The sequence below is a fragment of the Pteropus vampyrus genome, unplaced genomic scaffold, assembly GCF_000151845.1.
Source record: "Pteropus vampyrus isolate Shadow unplaced genomic scaffold, Pvam_2.0 Scaffold4, whole genome shotgun sequence".
NCBI classification, from domain to species: Eukaryota; Metazoa; Chordata; class Mammalia; order Chiroptera; family Pteropodidae; genus Pteropus; species Pteropus vampyrus.
The window spans coordinates 16,506,797-16,523,900 of NW_011888785.1; the positions used below are offsets into that span (position 1 = coordinate 16,506,797).

General features: G+C 36.0%; 1 protein-coding gene across 1 annotated transcript in view; it reads right to left on the bottom strand.

The window, feature by feature from the left end:
• CDK14 (cyclin dependent kinase 14) overlaps nucleotides 1-17,104 on the bottom strand; it is a 546,209-nt gene that overhangs the window by 65,398 nt on the left and 463,707 nt on the right. The gene's annotated exons all lie outside the window — the stretch shown is intronic.

Consider the following 17,104-nt stretch of genomic DNA (forward strand, 5'->3'; position numbering starts at 1 on the left):
TCTCTAGTTCAGAAAACAAAAATAATGCTGATCTGGTTCCTGTGACTACTGTAGTCAGCTGTAAAAATCCCAGGAAAAGACCTGGGAAATCATTATTCAAACTTTTGGCCACTGCATCCTTTGTTTAAAAGATATCTTAGGTGGAAACATAAAGTATAAAGCAGATTAAAGTAGAGCTACTTTGATGGGGAGAGTGATGGGCTTGGCACCCTGCCCAGCATCTCCTCTCCCCCACCTCCCAAGAGACACCTTGAAAGGGATCTAAGGCGCAGTCACTGGCTTTCAAACTTGTTTTGGCCACCACCGACTGTAAAAACACATTTGACTAAGTGACTCGGTGTAGGTGCACACACAGCTGAAACAAAAATTTCAAGGAATAATACTTATTAGATATGTGATCACTGACACTTTCCTTTTTCATCTAATCTATTCCATTTAAGAAACATTATTTCCAGTCCACCAGACTGGTATAGATACTCATTAGGAGAGTTAAAAAACAATGACTTCAGCCTCATAATAATTCTATAGATGAAGAAACTTTTGCTTATGTCTCTGTTTCCTCTCCAAGGAACTAAGGAAGAAAAAGTGCAGTAAGAAGTGGTAAGTAGAGGCATTAAAATTCAGATGTAGGATCGATTCATTTAATCTAAGAAGGGCCGATTTCCTTTGGAGGGATTGGGAATGCTGACCTAGAGTGATGTCTGCTCTTTTTTCTTATGACAAATCATGAGACAAATCAATCTGGTTTCCATCACGTGGACCAGAGAAGCAGGGAAAGTCAGAATCGAGGCAACAAAAAAGATGAAGAAGGAGAGAGAGCTTGTCTGTGCGTAAGACCCTGCTTTCAGTTTATGCTCAAGGTCTATTTTTATTTTTGTTCGTAGATTCATTAAACATCCTGTATTCTTGTAATCTTCCATTCTATTAAAACAAAAGAAAGGAAAAGAAATAACAGCACAATCATGACAGTAAGTTCCCAAATAAGTTGTCATTAATATATATGAAATCTATTCATGCTTCAAAATTATCACCGACATAAGGGGGAAAAAATCCACCCCCTTTAAAAGAACAATACAAAATATTTCTGGTGGACCTATAAACAAAGTGAAAGAGAATGCAAATATTTGCAGAAAAACTCCCAATGTCTACTACTTTCCACCCTTAGGATTGTCAACGCACTATGTAAATCCAGTGTCAGCCACAGGGTTTAAAGGTTTCACTGATCTTTCTTCACTAACTTAAAAGATCATCTCAAATGACATCTATTTAAACGTGTGTCCCTTTTCACCTTTCATTTCAGCAAGAAGCTATAAAAAATACACCTTAAAAAAATCTAACCCTATTTAATTTATAACAAGGCTTCAAACATGCATACTTCCACACCAAATCACAAAATGGCTTTTATAAATTTCTTTCTACAAAAATAAATAAGAGAAAGTAATAAAAAAAGAGATAAAGCCTTCATACAGAATTGCAGCAATTATATCCCCACAGCTACACTATAACCCAAAACTTTGCAAAGGCTTTGATTACTGAACCATGGCTGAAGTGAATAATTTGCTTTTCACTAAGAAAACAAGCACATTCATTCTTACCACAATGGAGAGAGGCAGTTTTAATTAAACCTTATCAAAAGATGAATAAAGAATAAGCTCAATACCCATTCCACAGAACTCTATTTTCATCTGTTTAGTTTAAACTTGCTATGTTCATGCAATAATTATCCACCGTCCAAGGAATGCTGGAGTTGTGTTAATGTTGGTAAAGATTTAATTAGCTCAATTATCTGGAGAGTACAGAAGTGAGGCTCAGCACAGTATAAATTTCTTCAGGCTTTATGCATACCTCTGATCAAAATACATGGAACTGAAATCTAAGTGAACAAAAGACTCTTACTTCTACAATTCTACTATTGAAACAGTTCCATACTTCATAATTTTATTATTCCAATTTAAAAAAACCCCACAACATAAGTCTTTAGTAGAACTCACAAGTGAAGGCTTATCTTAGTGTGTGTGTGTGTGTACACAGTGCACAGTTAACTTCCTGAATCTGTAAATATGTTCTTAGAAAGCTAATTAAATTTGTCTTTTAGATAAATATTAACATCCAAAGTCCAGTCCTTTCCCAAAATTTTATCTTTTCAATGTAGCCTATACATTATTACGTTATTACCTCCTGGAAAATGAGGCATTTAATAAACATTGAAAGTGCAATAACACAGACAACTGTTTCAATCTGTCAGATACCAGGGACAGACAGTAGGGTTCATTTCAGAAAACAGATTGGCCCCCAGTGGCCTGACCTTCCTGGTGGGAAAGAGAACACAACGCTGTGCTTGACAAGCTCAGCAACAAAGAGGTATATTCAGGTCCCCCCAATTCAGACACACTGCTCACAGGGGAAAAATGCAAAGCAGGAGAAAGAAATGCAGCAAAGCAGAGTTTACTAAGATCAGAGACGGGCATCTCAACCATAACAAAAAAAATAACATATTTAGGGAAGTAGCAAGCGCCATTTTATCCATTCATTTATAACTTCGGAAAGTTCTTATCAGGCCATTGGCAATGCCTTAGCTTCCAACCTTACCTGTGATCCACAATCACTGCAACTATAACATCTGTGAAAAACCCAAAATATGATTACCGTGATAAAAGTTTTCCTAATTACTCCATCAATGAAGAGGGCATAACTTTTCTCTCAGAAGCTGGCTCATACAAATCTCAAGTAAATTTTCTCCTTCTTTTTACATGCTACAGGTTTGCCTTTATTTTGAAACTGAGATGAATATTTCCTCGTTTTTTAGACCCTTAAACAAATAGATTTTTCTTTACTTATTTTTATTTTGAATTTGTATAGGATCTTCTATGTAGGTTTTCAAATATGCCAGAAATCCAGCAAAAGAATTGACAGTAATAATAACAATAATAATAACAAAATAAAGCAATACCCTTAATGGGGAAAAAAAAAAAAAACCCTCTCAAGCTAAACTAGTTGCTATGGATAAATACATATTTTTTTCTAACTTCCAAGGTCAAGTTTTATTATATATCCTGCTTGATCAGCTACAAGAAACTTTTAGTTTATATGTTTTGAATTACATATGTAATATGTTAAGATACCATCTTTTCTGAAGGATTAAGCTCCATGTAGAAGATCATAAATTTAAAAGGCACTTGCAACTGCCCACATTATCCTTATAAGTACGTTGCCCTTTTTTAAAACTCGATTCTGTGTTTTTAGTACATACTTTCCTAAAGTATAAGGATTATGAGTACTTAGGCTCAAACCAACTAGTAAAGTTGAAACAAATCCTGCTTTCTGACCTATAAATATTATGATGATTTACTATATATAAAGGTATTGCAGATACACACTTCTCACTATAAATGCAGAGATTATTAGAAAAACTTCTGATGAAGAGTAGACATAATAGTTTAGAAAAAAAGGCATAGTTTTGAAAACTGGATGCCGACCACAGTCATAAGCTCATGCTGCCAGATAAAAGATATGGCTGGTCGTGTGGTCAGAAAACTTGTACTGCTCAGTGGTCCAAATAATCTACCTCAGCTTCAGACTTAAACACTTAAATTCTCAGAACTTTTTGTAAGGAAACAGGGCAAAAATGGTCCAAGCCAATCAAAAAAAAAATTTTTTTTATCTGCCATATTTTTTGGAGCCATCTTTTTTGAGAATTACATTAAGGCCTTCTTTGAGCTGGCAAAGAAAGACAGACGTGTAGGATGGTTTTCCCCTGTTTTCTAGCATGCAAACACTTTTATAGTACGACTCAGTCAGTCCAGCTCGAAAGGCATCCTTGGAACTTCAGAGTATTTTGTGCAAGAACAAAAGGTGCTTGGGTTCAGTTTGCAACATGAGTCATTTCTACCACATAAATTCCCTTCTATTGTGCTGGCAAAGGGGGATACTTTGAGCCCTTTGGGTTTTAGAAGATCTTCAAACAGACAATAGTGTGGAAACACCCCTCAAGAACATAACTTTACTAGAACAACCTCAAGGCTGAGACCAAGGCTTTGAGAAAGGCCCCTTCAGCAGATTTCCTTCTGCTCTTCACCCTGAACAAAGCCTGCCTAACAATACTGAAGTCTCCTTCTTTCTTTGGATTGAACTCCCTTTGCAGGAAAAGTATGCAAACGCTATACGTGGCTCCCTTGTCTGCGGCTACTCTCATCCAACTTTCTTTTCTCTGTCTGGCTCACCCGGCAGACCATCCACCGCCTGACATGGAGACTAGCCTTCCAATTCAACATCTTTCACAGTTCTGACAGTCAGCTCCCTGGGCCTGCCACTGCCTCGAAAAGGCGCTCGTTTAGTCATAATTAACTATTCTCTGCATATTTCGTAAGGTACAGTAATTGTGTTAAAAGCCAGCAAGTGAAGCATTCATTCTATTTCTCATTTAAATCCCACCCCGCAGCAATCTTCTCGCTGCCTCCTTTAAACCTCGCACCCTTGTCCGCCCCCCCCCCCCGACGCACAGTTTTTTTTTTTTTGCTCCTCCCTGGTAACATTTCAAGTAAAGAGATGGAATGAAGGTGGAAATTGGGAACTATGGAAAAAGTTAAAAAAGCGAAGCTTATTGAACGGTGAAGTATCACACGGAAAATCACCAAGAAAGTGAAAGAGTGAAAAATGAAACAAAGTTTTGTTGACGTAAATATATAAATGTAAATTTATATATTTGAATAATATTTATGTAAAATGGCCACACAGGCTGTTTTCAGGTCTCAAATATGTTTGTGCCTACACACGAGATGAAAATTATATAAATTTATTTTCTTAACATATAGTTTCTTTTCAAAATTTATTTTCACCCTGCTTTACAAATAAAAGGTACAAAAGGAAAGTTATTGATTTTTGTTTCAAGTTATTGATTTTTGTTTCACTGGCTTCCCTATCCTTAAGCTGCAGACAAGACAAAGATAAGGTCAGGAGTCTCAATTTCTGACCTCTTGTGAATGTTTTCAGCTCCTGGCAGGTGGGCAGTGGACCACTGAAGACTGTATTATGTTCTTTAAAGTAGACCAACACCTATCATGATCAGGAGATATTATGGAAATGAGGTGAGGTAATAAAGAAATTATATACCTCGAACACTTTCTATTCGCCATGAGCTGTTGACTTATAGTTAAGTGGATCAAACCGGAAAACTGTCATGGCTTTTCTGTAATGTCTCCATTCTCTCAACCCACAACACAGCACTGCGCAGTTGGTCTTGGCATAGGAAAGAAGGTAACGTTCCAATAAAAAAGATTCAAAAAACAGACTTTGAGAAATGTATTGATTTAAGCAGCAGGGATAGAATCTGGAGACCCATATTCTTACTCTGAGGTACTTACATTAACTTTTCTATTTGCTTTTGTCTGTTATATCTCTATGCTGTTCTTTTATCATCTGGACACTGCTACTTCTAGTGATAATTTATCAGTATTTTTCGGGAGTGACAGAAATAAAGTGTCACCTTATGAAATATTCTGTGGTTGTAAATAAGTTTAGCTGGCATTTGACTCTTTATTATACACTACTATCTACAGACAAAGTCTGATAATGAGACAGTATAGAAGAATCCGGGTCCATCCAAAGCGGGTTCTGAGGTTGGAATTATAGTGAGAACCTACTATGGGTATAAAACTATAAATTAACTACCTTAATTATACAATAAAATTTGTAAAACTGTTTTTCTCTGCTAAACCAGGGATATGCCAGTTTAATGTATCACCCTTGCCTGTTTTTCCTTACATATAAACTTTATATGTATAAGCAGAATATTTAAGTTTTTCCCCATCATCACATGTATTTCTCTTTCTTATTTGCTTTTATTACTATAATGTTTAAGGCTGCAGAACATTCCATCTAGTTTGGTATACTTTACTCAACAATTAATTCCTTTTAAAAATATTTAACTTGTCTACTCTAAATAATTTATGTTTAATCTGTCTTATGTTAGTTGTTTTAACATTTTTTCTTTGTCGTCATCATCATCATCATCATCATCATCATCATCTTAAAAGTTATTTAGTAAATATTATGTAGTGTTAAGAAATTGGTTAGACACTTTAAGATCTCCAAACACTTAGCAGTTTATTTGTATTTATGCAAAAGTGTGCATGAAAAGTAGAGTTAACTCTAATAGGAATTCAAAGTTTGTAAATGTCAGTATGAATTTATTACTGAAAACATTTTTGCACATTTACTGAATGCTGAGCTCATTATAAGTAAGACCATGAAGATAACTATATTCTTCAACATTTCTTTCAACTTCAAAAATTGTGTTACATTTTTATCCCTGGAAAACCAGTTATCTCCTTTTTGAATTTTTGCATTTCCCCTAAAAAATGTCAATATATCTTAATATGTGAAATTCTACATATTCACAAAAGTTAAGTTATAAGGGGGTCATTTTTTATTTTACAAAAAAATATGAACAAAGAAGGCATAGTCTTTTAACTAAAATAATTTATGCATAAGTTTTTGAGAAATGCATTATGTACATGTTGAAAACTGTATAATATGAAACTATACCCAAGATTTCAAGACTGGGGAATGAATAGGTTTTCAGCCAAAGAGAAGGAGAAGGGTAAACGTGGGCTTAATTTCTAATATTCTAATATTATGTTATATAAAACTGAATGAAATTTTATGTATTTTCTTTACTTACTTTCAAGATATGATCTACCATAATCGGAAGTTCAAAAGGAAGCAAAAAATACCACATCTTCTTTCAAGGTTGTTACATGATCCCTAAAGGTTCTCCCAGCTTCAAGATGTTTTGATTCTTTTGTGTCTGACCAGGAAGTCATATATATTTCCCTATGGGTAATCACATTAAAATCCAAACTCTTTAGCTTATCATTCTAGACACTCTACTATTTAGCTTTAAGTGAGTTTTTCAGTCCCATCTCTTCTCATTCTCCCCCCGCCCCCATGCCTTTTAGCTTTACCAGACCATTCTCTAAGTAAGATGCTACACTTTGTGACATGGCTTTGCTCTCGGTGTTTCTTCTCCTTGAAAATACTCCTTTTCTCCTCCTTCAAACCCACAGAAAATATAATTCCTTATTTTTGCTCAAAATATTTTCCTATGTGAAATCTACTCAAGCACGCCTCGTAGAATTAATTTTTACTTCATCTGTCCTCCCATGTAGATTTGTGCAAATGTCTACTGTAGCTTTTATTATCTTGAAATTTAAACATTCATATCTGTATTTCTAAATTATGTCTTGAAGCTAAAAACTATCTATTTACTACTGCCTAGAACAACACCAATATATAATAGCTACTCAAAAAATACTTGTTAAAAAAACCCAGAAGATTATGGTATGGTGAGTTAGTTCGATATTCACTAATTAAGTCAACATTTAAAAAATATTCAATGGTCATAAATTATGTGCCATATTAGAAGATGGAGATTTAATAGTGAAATGTGGCATTTCTCTCGCTTCCGATTCTGACATCAGGCGTCCTGTCCTAAACTCAGTAACTCATGTGGAATTCTTTCTATTTGATTAAGAACCTGCCCCAGATTTCCTGCCTCTCTGACTTTACTTTCTAGATACCACGTGGGCTTTAAAACCTTCCCCGACTTAACTTAATGATCAAGTCAATGTGACCAGTGATAAGTCACGTGGACATCATGTGCTTCCTGACATGATGTGATGAGAAGAGCACTTCATTCTTGGTGGTATTCTACTCTAAAACCCACAACCCTAGTCTAACCATGAGAAAACATCAGAAGGGACATTCTATAAAATTGCCTAAACAGGATTCTTCAAAAGCATCAAGGTCATAAAGGACAAGAGAAGTTTGAGAAGCTATTGCAGAACAAAGGCGACTAAGGAGACATGATGATAAAATGTAATGTGGTCCCCTGGATGGGTTCCAGGGACAGAAGAAGGACATGAGAGTGAAAATAGGTGAACTACAAAAAGAGTTGTAGTGTAATTAATAGTATGGTACCTGTGTTAATTTCTTAAGTTGATAAAGGTACTGTGGTTATAAAGGTTGTTAATAGTAGAAGTTGCTACCTCTCTACACTGGCTTTACAACCCTTCTATAAATCTAAAAGTATTTAAAAATAAATAATAATAATAAAAAGAATCTCACAACCCTAGTCTGACTGCTACTCATGCTGAGTAGTTACTTTTTTGAAATCTAAAATTTCCATGAGCTACTGCCTAGTAGGTGGGCAGAGAAAGACCTGAGTTCCTGCTCCTGAAAGAAGCTGAATGTACGCGAGTCTGATCAGGGCGCTGTATTGAAAGTCCTCCTGAGACCTATAAACATGCCATGAAATGGCCTGATGATTTAGTGTTATGTAGTCAGAGCCTCTCCACGCAAGGTCTAACCAAACGTATATAAAAAAGGAAATGCTAAAGCCCAAACAACTAGTATATAGCATAAGTCTTTTAAGACTTGGTCCACTAATCATCAAAGGCATAGGAAATGGCGCTCTATTGTCATTTACAGATGGTATCTATATGAACATAAGAATAGGGATTTTATCCATTGTATCCCCTGGAAAACTAAGATATTTGATTCGATAGACAGAACTGGAATAACTTTATATAGCAAAAGCAAAATATTCAGTGAACAGTAACTTATTCAAAGGGGAAAATGTCACAATATAATTATAATTAGCATATTAGAGTTAACGCATAGCGCTAGTGATATAGAGCAGTGCCTCTCACACTTTTTGCTCTTAAGGACCCTTGATACTTTAGAAAATCATAGAGTACCCTACAAGAGCTTTGTTTATATGGATTATAGCTACTGATATTTACCATATTTGTAATTAAAATTGATAATTTAAAATATTTAATTCATTAAAAAAATAAACCCATTACATGTAACATTGTTAACATACAAATATTATTTCAATAAATATAACTATATTTTCCAAACAGAATTAGTGAGATGGGTGGAACTGAGTTACAATTATGCAAATCTTTTAAATGTCTGGCTGAATAGAAGCAGCTGGATTCTCATATCTGCTTCTGCATTCAATTTGTTTTCTGATATGTTGTTTTGGTTGAAGCAACAGAAGAAAATATGGCCTCTAACAGATATGTAGTTGGAAAAGAAAAATGTATTTTAGTAGCATTTTCAGATAATTGTGGATATATATTTTTGTATAGTACAAAACTCAACAAGTGGTAGCTTCTAAAAGGTCAGTTGCACTGGGAAATCTGAAACCGTATCAATGAAATCTCTGCATTCTGTTACTTTAACTTCTATTGGTCATATTTTAGTGAATATTTTATCCATGCTGTGACTTTCTAAATTATGCATTGGCCATTTGGAAAACACCGATTTGATGAGTTATGCAGGTCTTTCAAATGTTGACACAGTTGACTATATAATATCAAAAAATCCCTTTTGCTTATATTGCCACCCAACTCACTTGAAAAGTGTTTGGGAAACTGTCAAGCTCACAGTGCCAAAAAGAGCCTCCTAAAGTTTCCCCAAACTCTAATTTTCTATTGAAAGCTTTATTATTGGTGGCAATTACTATGAGTTGTTTTTCTTGGGTGGTAGACTCACTTTTTGTTATTTTTGCGAAAATGAATGCCAGATATTCAGGTTCAAATAACCATATCTTTGTCAGTCATACTTTCAAGTGAAAACCACATTTCAGGAAACAAAACGAAACAAAATGCTAGTTCATCTTGCAACTCAAATAACTGCACCAAAGATTTTCCTCGAGACAGCCACAGTAATTAGGTCCACAGTGAAGATGGTTTGTGCAAACTTCCCATTTAGTCACATCGAATATTAAAAAGGACATTTACTCAAAAGGAGAGATTTAACACAATTAATAATTTCAACTTCTTCATCAAGGACATTATTAAGTAAAACTGGCTTTTAAAAATAATTACCATTGTAAAGTGGTAAAGAAAACTGCCTAGGAATACAGTTTAGTACCAGTGACCGCCTTGATTCATGCTAAGGAGCCGGCAGGTTTACTTACCATGCTTTTGCACCATTAATACAAACATCAACACACTGCAAAAGGCCAAGAACATTTTCACATTATTATGCAAATGGTTTTGATCCCATGGGGTCTCTGGGGATCCCTAGGGTATATGAATCACACATTGAAAATTGCTAATATAGAGGACAATTATAAGGATGTCATGTCTTTGGAACCTAAGGAACTTATCTGAGAGGAACCCACAAATTTTAAGGTGAAACTTTTAACAACAGGTCACTCAATCCATAGAGTTGAGGAAAGGTTCACAAAGAATGATAAAATAAAAGAATATCAATATGTATGAGATAGTACTCTAGTTAACGGAGAAGAGATTAATCGTGAGGAAGATAGTGTAGTTCATGAATGCAGTGCAGACTTTAGAAGGCCAAGTTGAGGGCAGGGAATGGAGAAAAAGGTGGGCAGTGAGACGAGGCATGAACGAACGCCTCATTCACCTCTGACTCTGACTGCCCCACACCTCTGACCTGCTCATCTTGACAGGTAAGGGCATCTTACCTAAAGCTAGTCTAAAACTGAGAAATCCACTTGGACACAACCAGGCCCAATTCTCTTATTTTTAAAAAAATTCTCGACAGTGTTTTCTCTCAAAACAGTTGATTTATTCTCTTTCCTAATAAATCTGTCAGTTATCAACAAATTGAGTTACTGTGGAAGAATAAAAAAATCTTAGCTTTTGATGAACCATTTCAAACAGCATTTCATAATTTTTTTTTTCAAAGGCCAGCTTCTGGACCACACAATAAAACTTCCAAATGAGGGGATGAGTGGATTCACACTGGTTTAAATTTTTAGATTTGATAAAACTAATGCAGTATATCTTGACAGCTATATTCAGTAGCTTAATGCTAAGCTTTTTATGCTGAATACAGAACAGAATGAATTTTCCACCAGTGTTTCGACTAGGAGGTTTTAAGATTCCTATTCACTGAAGACAGCAGTCTGAGACTGCTTGATAAAACAAGCATTGGCTATTTCATAACTGCCTCATAAAACGTCTCAGTATTTAAGAGAAAAGAGAAACTCAAAGCAAAGACATTTTGAATATATATATTTTAACCAAAACTTGGATGCTAAGTAAACATCGTTTAGTGTTCAGCCAGAAAGACTTGCAGTTGTGGCATTTGTGACTTGAAATAACAAATGAAGATCTCCAAGTAAAAGATAAATGACATCATAAAAGTTTCTTATCAAAAGAAAAAACATTTTCTGATGGACTTTATGTAGAAAAAGGCTTTACACTAAAGCCCATTTAATACATTGTAAAAATACAGGAACCTTTAAATTGGAGTTTAGTTTGAGTACATACTAGGCATATTATTTTGTTTTGCTACTACATTCTCTTTTTACGATTTGCAGATTAATTTTGCCTATAGAAACATCTTTGTAGCTTAGTTTTGTTTGTAAACATGGCTACTGCAAGTTGTTGACTTTATGGTAAAATATCAAATTCTAGATGAACTGACAGCTAGGTAGTAATAAAATTGGAGAGCTTCCTCTTAAAAAAAAAACAGATTAAAATTTAACATTGTACCCAAATATGATACAGTCATATTTTAAAATACACAAATCTATTTTTACATGGATTAGATCTAAATCTCCCAAAGGGCAAATACTCTCCTCTATGAATGATACTGAATAAGAAATGGGCAGCTCTGTTTGGTTTGTGCAGCCTAGCTAACCACAGCCCTGTTATAATTCAGTATGCAACTGAGCTAGCCTTCCACACTAGCAGAGGAAAAAAAAAAATCCCTCTTATTTTCTAAAGTTGCCCATCTCTATCCACTTCTGTCGAATTGCCACAATCTCCCAGATAAAACATTTGAGAGTATGTCAGCTTTAATTAATGTAACACGACCTGATCATTTCCACAGTTAAGAATAAAGAAGTTTGGATTCTTTAAATCCAAAGCTCAACCTGGAGATTATGCTAAGTGGCTTCATTCAGAGTCCACACTCCTCTGCTCATGTCAGAAGGACAGCATTTGTCCCCTCTAGTGATAAACAAATTATACATGAAATCAATTCCACTTCACAATCATTTTCTCTATTGGGTATTATCTTTCCTTCTCTGCTCCCTCCAGTTAAGCCCGCATCCTGTAACTTGCTAATGAGCTGGGGGCTTTCTGTTCCAGGTGGCACCCCCTGCCTCGAAGTCATGACATTTCCCATTTCGAATGCTGCTGGCATTTTTCGACAGCTCCTGCTAACTAGCCTTTTTGACCTACACTAAGAGGAACTCATCTGATCGAATCCTCTAACCTGCCAATCATTCCAGCAAATGATCTTCACAGTCACTCCCAAGGCAGGAATGGAAAAAAAAAAAAGGAAACGCGAGTGAGAGAATGAGGGAGTAGGCAAGCGGCTTGCCTCTGCAGCTACCTAATGAGAATACTTTAAGTCTCTGAGGCAGCTGAAACACTGAAAAACTGGTGGGAAAATTAGGACACAACTGAATGCTTGGCTCTGTAATTACTGATTTCTTTCCATCCTGAGATCATTTTGAGAGCAACACCTCTGAGATGTGCCAGTTTCTAAAGAACACAAGAACAGCCTACCTGACGTAGAGAAAATAGATTTATTTCTCCTGCCACTATCAATATGCAATTCTCATAATCCCACTCTGTCAAACAGCATCCTTTGCAGAATTAATTATGTGCTATAAGCTTGTTAACTGTGCATTTGTAAACTAGGGGTGATTATCATGTTTGCTACACTGAAGAAAAGACCTCCTTTTTCCCCCCTTCAGGCATATTTTAAATGTTATCATCATTTAGGGAGGTTGATTTTTATACATTTACATAAAAAACTAACAGGTATGGTGGAACTTGGCTCAAGGAAGATTTAACACTGACAACATAGGAATAATGTGCGCATTCTTAATTAAGGGAGGGAAAATTCTTTTTTTCCTTCCAGATTTATTTTTGCTTGTGCACAGTTTATTCAGCAGGTTCTCAGGCCACGAAATAACGCAATTACTTTAAGAAGAAAGAGCTGGTACCGATCTTTGATAATGGGTCACAACTCTAGGTATCTAAATATAAAGTAGATTTGTTGACCAAGGAATGATGCAATATAATTAATCATTACACCATTGTATGTAATAATGTAAAATAAATACTGTACATGATTTAATTGCACATGATAATCACAGATCTTTCCTCATTTATAGTAATTAGGCCAATAGCCCCATTTACGGTGATTATTATATGCAATTGAGGGCATTTTACTAATTGCATTGAAAATGATAATCCAGAGCAATTAAAAATCCAAGAGCACTATACGTACTGCAAACTACATTAAAAGAATGGTGATAATTTAAAGAGAAAAAATTCACCCAACTATGGAAGTTAACAGCATAGTACTTGATTCCATGCTTGGCATTCAGAGAGATATTTATTATAAAATAAATTTCCATCAATTTCTCTAACTTTTGTATTGTTTTTAAGTAATCCTTTGACTAACCTACGATGTTATCCTAACGACTCCAGGACTGTTGCAAATTTATTCTATTTGGCTGTGTGCGTGAACAGAGTGTATGTGTTCGTGTGTGTGTGTGCTGGTAAAGGAAATAGCTATCCTAAATTCCAAAAGAGAATTGGTAAATTATTCATCTGCACAACTGATTTGATGTTCTTAAAAGCTTTATTCATAGAAGCATCTCGGAGTATTGCAAACATTTTGTTAAATATACTTGTAATAATTTAGCTAAAATGTTTGACTTTGTTAGACTTGAAATACATTTGGGTTGTGATTTTCATTACATTTGCTGACTGTCTAGAATTTTAATGTGCCTAAGGACCTGAATCCCTGGTTTTTGTCCCAGGGCCCCGGTGTCTACCCCTCCTTGATTCCACTCCTCATCTCTACCCAGACAAAGCTCCCATGTGAGGAATATCTCCGGAGGAGTGATGAGTGTCCGTAGGACAATAGGAATAGTTTCAAGCTTCTTTTTGCCTTCCCTTCTCGACGTTGTCATTTAGACACTGTCCTCCATGCATTCAAATGTCATCCCAGACTATCAGCCTACTTCAACTCAAACAGCCTCCTTTTATGCTCAGACACTTCTTAGAGTATCTACAGACCACAAAGACTGTCTAGTGGGACTCAGCTGCTATCCTGGTATTAATAATACAATACAGTGCACTTTGGGCACAGACGATTCCCTCTGTATCCCAAATTCATAAGAATCAACATTAAATGAAAAGGAAAAATAGAGCACCTGACTGATTATAACTACTTGTTATATGTGACTGCTAACTTCATAATAGTTTGGCTAAGCATTCTAATAATAGATATTTCGCTTACTAGCCACATCACATCCTATGCCCACTATTTATAAGAAAGCTTCACTAATATTATGCTGCTGGCTAAATAGTCCCTAAGAAATTAATTTGGGTATTAAAAAGACAGAAGATGGAAGTTGCAGTGCTATCCGTACCCCGCCCCCCGCCCCCCCACTCCCACCACCACTTTGAAAGCTTATCTGACCTGGAAACACTGAATCACAAAAATACAGCCAATTTTTGAGCATCCGTGGGCTGATGAACCAATTTGTGGAGCATCAAACGTTTCTTCTTTTTTAGCCATTTTGCTTTTAAAAACTCCCAATCAGAGAAGGGAAAAGAAAAAGCAAGGGCAAATAAAGCAAAAACAAAAACAAAAAACTGCATTTTTTTAATTGAAAAATATCACTCTGAATTCTTTTTAAGAAAAACACACTGAAATATTTAAAGGTAATGGAGTGTCATGTGAGTCAAAACAATGGTTTAGGAAGACAACGTGCATTGCACAGATTTGTGTGTGGCAGAGAGAATCACTGAATATGATAAAGCAAATGCAGAATATGATAAAATGACTGAATATGATAAAGTGTAAACATTTGGGGAAAGTATGTAAAGAGTATTAGGAATTCTTTGTACTATTGCAACTTTTCTAGAAATCTGAAATTATGTTAATATAAAAACATCAAATACTGTAAAAAGCACTCTAGATGAAGCATAATATATATAACTTTATTTTCATTCTGCTTTGTGACAACCCCAGGACATAATTAAGCAGATTATTTTAGATAGTAAAAGCGTTAGAGTTCTTTGCTAACCCATTTATGGGGTTGTTGGTGATGAAGCGGGTACAGATCACAGGTCAAAGAAAGGGTGAAGTAGAGAAGCAGAGAAGGGAAAGAGAAGAAAGAAGAGACAAACTTCCATAGTCTACTAATTTGAATTAGAGTTTAGAAGAGATAATAGCCTCTCCAGGGTAGAGAGGAATTTAAGGAAAGGGGGGAGGGGAAACTAAACAACATTCCAGCCTCTTCTCAACCCGGAGTTCGGGTTCGTAACATGTATTATGCATTTGTGGTTTGAAGCACTGTCAATTTCCGAGATAAGATGTTATTTTTTAATCTGCAGCAATGAAGGGGTAATGACAAAAAACAGGGATTCTTTTAGATGAAACCTTCGAGAAACACTGTTTGTTTCCCCCTCTGCCTGTTATTTCCAGAACTATTGTTGTCAACTACATAAGACAACAGAAAGAATAAAATTGTAGGTGTTTGATAGGAAGAAAAAATTGCAGGATCATGTAGAAAATAACAGTTCTTGCAGACAAAAATCAGAAGCCTTCCTGCTAGATCCAACACTTGAATTTATTACATTATGATAAGTACTAATTGATATTATCTCCTTTTTGAGTCTATAGTTGAGAAAATGCAACATGGCTTAGAAAGAACTTTAGTCAAAAATGTTACACAATGAGGATGTTGTTACTCCATTAAAACTGGAGTGTCCCTCTGTATTGGTCTGATTTTTTTTCCTTGGTAGCGTACAGGCCATGCAAGGTACCTTCTGGCTATGCTGCTTGCTTCATAGAAGCTTCGGAGACTGCTAAACTCAGAGCCCTCTTCTGAGGGGTTCCTTAAGAAAAAGTTGGCCACCCAGTTCACAGCTCAGCTGACGGGATGGGAGCTCAAAGCCTGACCCAGGGTCATCAACAGTCAACCAGCAGTTCCTAGAGGTGACTGACCTAACCGCCTTGTTCAATGTCTTACCCTTTACTTCGTAATGATGACTACACCAATCAGAGCTGATCGAGGAGGGTTTGAATCCGAGAAAAAAAAAGCTCAGCAGTAGTCTGCCCCAGAAAAAGAGAGACAAAGAGAAACGACAATAAGCAGGATTCATGAATAAGCGTAAATAAGTCAGCAGAAGCCATGAGAGGAAGAGAAGATGAAAGCAATGTTAGCTGATGCGAAGACAGAAAGTAAGCTGCCAGGATGTCACAACGTGGAGGAGGGCAACAGGTGGCTACCTTGTTAGACAACGCAACTCCACTCTTCCTTAAGAAAGAGGGAAGGGAGGACGAGGGATGGATTTTCCTGGTTTGTCTTTATCCAGTCCTGACTCAAATAGGTTGATCATTTTACTCCATAAATACATAATTCTTGAATATTTACTGAATATTTCATTATGTGTGGTTCAAAGGCTACCTGCATCAACATCCTTAGGGGAGCTTTAAAATGCAGATCCATGGACCCTAGGAACCTGGATTTTAAAAAGCTCCCCAGGGAGACGTTTTGGCACCCCAGGATGTGAGAACCCCTGGCTCCTGAGTGTTCAGGTAGTGGCTCTGCCAGAGTCTTGAGCACCAAAGCAATGTGTCCTGTTTGGAGTTGGGTTTTTAAAAAACCTTAACCTTATTTAATTAAAATTCTTAAGTAATTTATGCATTCTACCCTGTTTATCTGGGTAAATACTACTTGTAGGAAATTATTGCTTGATGACTAAATCAAGTAGGTAAAGTCTAACACATTTTTTATTGTCATGTAATGCTTAAATAATGTCGATTAGCAAAGAGAATATGTGATAAGGCAAGGAGAAGGTAACCAAAATTTGTATACAATTAACTTCTTGCATTTGAGGAAGTAGTTCCGTAGTATAGCGGTTAGCATGTCTGCTTTACACGCAGAAAGTCCTGGGTTCATGCCCCAGTGGAGCCACAGTCCATGGTCTACGGCTGTGCCACCCTGAACAAGCCTGATGTCTGATCTTGGAAGCTAAGCAGGGTAGGGTCTGGTTAGTATTTGGATGGGAGACCA